The following is a 5,000-nucleotide window of genomic DNA, read 5'->3' on the forward strand; positions in this document are numbered from 1 at the left end:
GTTATCGGAATTAACCAGACAAATCGCTCCACCAACTAAGAACGGCCATGCACCACCACCCACCGAATCAAGAAAGAGCTATCAATCTGTCAATCCTTCCGGTGTCCGGGCCTGGTGAGGTTTCCCGTGTTGAGTCAAATTAAGCCGCAGGCTCCACTCCTGGTGGTGCCCTTCCGTCAATTCCTTTAAGTTTCAGCTTTGCAACCATACTTCCCCCGGAACCCAAAAGCTTTGGTTTCCCGGAGGCTGCCCGCCGAGTCATCGGAGGAACTGCGGCGGATCGCTGGCTGGCATCGTTTATGGTTAGAACTAGGGCGGTATCTGATCGCCTTCGAACCTCTAACTTTCGTTCTTGATTAATGAAAACATACTTGGCAAATGCTTTCGCTTCTGTTCGTCTTGCGACGATCCAAGAATTTCACCTCTAACGTCGCAATACGAATGCCCCCGCCTGTCCCTATTAATCATTACCTCGGGTTCCGAAAACCAACAAAATAGAACCGAGGTCCTATTCCATTATTCCATGCACACAGTATTCAGGCGGGCTTGCCTGCTTTAAGCACTCTAATTTGTTCAAAGTAAACGTGCCGGCCCACCGAGACACTCAATAAAGAGCACCCTGGTAGGATTTCAACGGGGTCCGCCTCGGGACGCACGAGCACGCACGAGGCGGTCGCACGCCTTCAGCTCGCCCCACCGGCAGGACGTCCCACGATACATGCCAGTTAAACACCGACGGGCGGTGAACCAACAGCGTGGGACACAAATCCAACTACGAGCTTTTTAACCGCAACAACTTTAATATACGCTATTGGAGCTGGAATTACCGCGGCTGCTGGCACCAGACTTGCCCTCCAATAGATACTCGTTAAAGGATTTAAAGTGTACTCATTCCGATTACGGGGCCTCGGATGAGTCCCGTATCGTTATTTTTCGTCACTACCTCCCCGTGCCGGGAGTGGGTAATTTGCGCGCCTGCTGCCTTCCTTGGATGTGGTAGCCGTTTCTCAGGCTCCCTCTCCGGAATCGAACCCTGATTCCCCGTTACCCGTTACAACCATGGTAGGCGCAGAACCTACCATCGACAGTTGATAAGGCAGACATTTGAAAGATGCGTCGCCGGTACGAGGACCGTGCGATCAGCCCAAAGTTATTCAGAGTCACCAAGGCAAACGGACCGGACGAGCCGACCGATTGGTTTTGATCTAATAAAAGCGTCCCTTCCATCTCTGGTCGGGACTCTGTTTGCATGTATTAGCTCTAGAATTACCACAGTTATCCAAGTAACGTGGGTACGATCTAAGGAACCATAACTGATTTAATGAGCCATTCGCGGTTTCACCTTAATGCGGCTTGTACTGAGACATGCATGGCTTAATCTTTGAGACAAGCATATGACTACTGGCAGGATCAACCAGGGAGCTGCGTCAACTAGAGCTGAGCAGCCGGCCGCCCGGGAGTGTGTCCCGGGGGCCCGCGCGAACACGCAAGCGTCCGCTCAATCATTCTGCAAACAGGAGGAGGCTGAGCTCCCCTGCACAATACACCTCGAAACCCTCTCAGGTCCCGGCGGCGCGCAGCGCCGTCCCAAGTACTTGGTCGGGTTCGAGAGAGGCGCAATCGCCCGGAGTTAGGCGAGTAGACGCTTTCGGTGCGACCACCCGTGCTCCCAACTGAGCTTGCCGCTGCCGACAGAGGCCCGGGAGCGTGCTGTCGTGGCATTGCCGGCGGGAGACAACACGCGCCACCTACGGTGACCGGCAGCTCCAACGCCAGCGCCACAGAAGGACAAAAGCCCCACTTGGGTGCCGAAGCGAACTCTCCCAGCACAGCGCACGCGCCAACACATCCGCACAGCTGCGATACAAACCACCAGCGAGAACCGCTGGGGCGACCGAGCAGCAGACGGCGTCGCGGCGCCGAGCGCCGGGCGGCGGCGCATCCTCAACGCACACAGTCCTCAATCGGACCAGCACACTGAAGATGTCCACCGCGCTTCGCACCGGGCCCGCGAGGACCTACTTTGGCCGCACGGCGCCGCGCGCAGGGTGCGCCGGCGCGCAGCTGCGACGCCTGCCGCGTCCGTCGGCCGGCGCGCCTGCCACTGGCCGCCCCCACCAGCCGGCTGTAGCGCGTGCGCCCACGCACCGCGCGGCCAGCACGCCGGGAGGCGCCCCCTCACCGGCCGGGGACGGTCCCACCCAGCCACCGCCGCGTATCGCTTCACACCCAGATGCCGTTCAGTTTCGTCGGCATGGTGGGTATCGCTGGAACAACCGGTTAGTACCTCAACCTATCGTCGCCATCACCGATTCACCCCTAGCGAGAACAACCGCACCACAACAGGTTACCATTTGTTCATTTGCGTAACTTCACCAGAAAACGCAGGCGTCCATCGCCATTTGCAACTTCAACGATTATTGCATGCCTGTGTCAGGTGTCACGCCACACTACGTCTGCCCACATACACGCAACAAAATGTGCACGCCTAGACAATACGTGGAAGGTGGCCCCCGTACGTATGCGATGTCCATTGCTCGAACGACTGTCAACCGGCCTCTGTAGCATGTCGCAGATATGGAACGCGGTGCACCATGCCATCACGGTGTGTGAGGAGAGACGACTAGGTCCGAATACATCAACAGACAGCTCATGCTGATCGCCATCCACGGCGTCCGTTCCTCCCACACGTCTCTATGGCGTACCACACTGCAATCCAGCTCTCATAGGGAGACGACACGTAGCTGCGTGCACAATATTTGCACTGTATGGTCCGCCGTTTTTGGGCGCAGTCGTTGTGCGGTCACACATGTGCCACGATGTATCATTCAGTACATAAGGACGAATGTGCAGTACAGATTGTGGTTCACGCGTACGACATCAGCGGACAGTTGACACAGGCCGCACCACAACGTAGCCTGAGTACGTCGCATGCGAAGGGCATTGAACATGCAAACTTCTCACCAACCAGCTTGCGAAGGCAGGGGGCAAGGTGGGGACGTGGGGAGGGGCGGCATGTACGTCCTGCTGCCATCCACATTACAGTGTACAGCAGGAGCATGTGGAAAGTGAGCAAGACTTGCAAGGTGTTTAACATGAAGCGATACACAGGGGTGCGGGCAGTGCGAGTAGCGAACTATATTGCGAGGGTTGCGGGTGGGCAACACTACAGTAATTGAACGAGTCGTATAACAATTACAGAGCAGGTTTAGGCGACAACGTGGGTTACGTTAAGGCGACAACATGGGTTAGGTTAAGGCACAACATGGGTTAGGTTAAGGCACAACATGGGTTAGGTTAAGGCACAACATGGGTTAGGTTAAGGCACAACATGGGTTAGGTTAAGGCACAACATGGGTTAGGTTAAGGCACAACATGGGTTAGGTTAAGGCACAACATGGGTTAGGTTGAGGCACAACATGGGTTAGGTTAAGGCACAACATGGGTTAGGTTGAGGCACAACATGGGTTAGGTTGAGGCACAACATGGGTTAGGTTGAGGCACAACATGGGTTAGGTTAAGGTACAACATGGGTTAGGTTAAGGTACAACATGGGTTAGGTTAAGGTACAACATGGGTTAGGTTAAGGTACAACATGGGTTAGGTTAAGGTACAACATGGGTTAGGTTAAGGTACAACATAGGTTAGGTTAAGGTACAACATAGGTTAGGTTAAGGTACAACATAGGTTAGGTTAAGGTACAACATAGGTTAGGTTAAGGTACAACATAGGTTAGGTTAAGGTACAACATAGGTTAGGTTAAGGTACAACATAGGTTAGGTTAGGTTAGGTTAGGTTACACGTTGTTGTACGGAAAGGTGTAGGGGGGGGGGGGGGCGGGGGCGGCAGGTTCGTTGATAGTGATTATAGTAAGTGAATGCTTGTGACATGATCAGATTTGTCACGTCAGGATGCACCTTTGGCTTATTAGAGGCGGCGCTCCAATTCTATGCTTGTGTGAGACCTGTGTCTTTGACTCATGTCATTGTTTGTGCGCTGTGACAGGAGGTACTATTGTGATGTTGGGTGCACCGTTGTATAGGACATGTGTGGGTGTTGGTGCCTGGTCTGCGCAATGGTGGATGTCGAAAGGCTGGGATATTGTATTTTCCGCACGGACCTCCTGGTCTGGTTGTGATAGTGTGGATTGTGTAATGTGGCGGAGAAGATGCACTGGATGTTGTTCCATGCTGGTGCTTACATATTGTATGTGCGCCTGTTAGAAGCAGAGAGTGGTGCGTGATCAGAGTGTCTGGCTGACGTGTGGTTCCCATTTTGGGCAGACTCTTTCAGCATGTATACGGACAGTTGTGTATATTTGCTGTAGTTTGATGGCTCTGCATTGATTACTAATCAGCGCCGTGTGTACGGGTAATCTGGTTCCAGTCCAAAATGTTCCATCTGTGTACATTAGTGACAAAGACTCCCCCCATGCAGTGGGGCTCGGTCTGTTATAACTCTTCCGCGTAATATATTTGCCCCACGTTTTTGCGACTGCGAGTGCGAGTGCAACGCGCATGGGGACCGACATGCTGATGGCTCGGTATCGGACGCCGTACAGTGAGCAACGCGATCGCGTCTCTCGCTCGTAAGTGGTACAGGTCGCGGCTCATGTATACGGACAGCGGGAATGTCGCATATTGGAAATAACTCTTCATGAAACGCAAGTTATAGGGGTGGATTGCACTTTACGAGTGCGGGAAACGTCCGCCGTTCATCCGCTGGAGGTGCGAGTTTGGCGGTTGGGGTGGTGCACGAACGGGTGCGGGTGGCGTCATTGCCGGTCCACGGCTTCGTGCGGCAGAGCCACTGGAGATTGGGTGCTATGGTCGACAGAGGCTGCAGCCTTTGTGGGTGGCGTCGAAAGGCGGCCACTGTGGCGCCATCGCTGTCTTAGTCGGCTTGGCGTCTCATAGATGGCGGTAGCGTCGTTGCAGGAGGTCATGTTGCGGGAGACCTACAGATGGCGGTATGTTTTGTGGTGCGGACGTAGTGTTGTC

At 54.2% G+C, this 5,000-nt stretch overlaps 1 non-coding gene across 1 annotated transcript in view; it reads right to left on the reverse strand.

Moving 5' to 3' along the window:
• LOC124772461 overlaps positions 1–1,421 on the reverse strand; it is a 1,909-nt gene extending 488 nt beyond the window's left edge. Inside the window, exon 1 of the ribosomal RNA XR_007014045.1 lies at positions 1–1,421. This exon is cut by the window's left edge and continues 488 nt beyond it. This is a non-coding gene — a ribosomal RNA (small subunit ribosomal RNA).
• Between the last annotated feature and the right edge of the window lie 3,579 nt (positions 1,422–5,000).

Source organism: Schistocerca piceifrons, unplaced genomic scaffold (assembly GCF_021461385.2).
Source record: "Schistocerca piceifrons isolate TAMUIC-IGC-003096 unplaced genomic scaffold, iqSchPice1.1 HiC_scaffold_940, whole genome shotgun sequence".
Lineage (NCBI taxonomy): Eukaryota > Metazoa > Arthropoda > Insecta > Orthoptera > Acrididae > Schistocerca > Schistocerca piceifrons.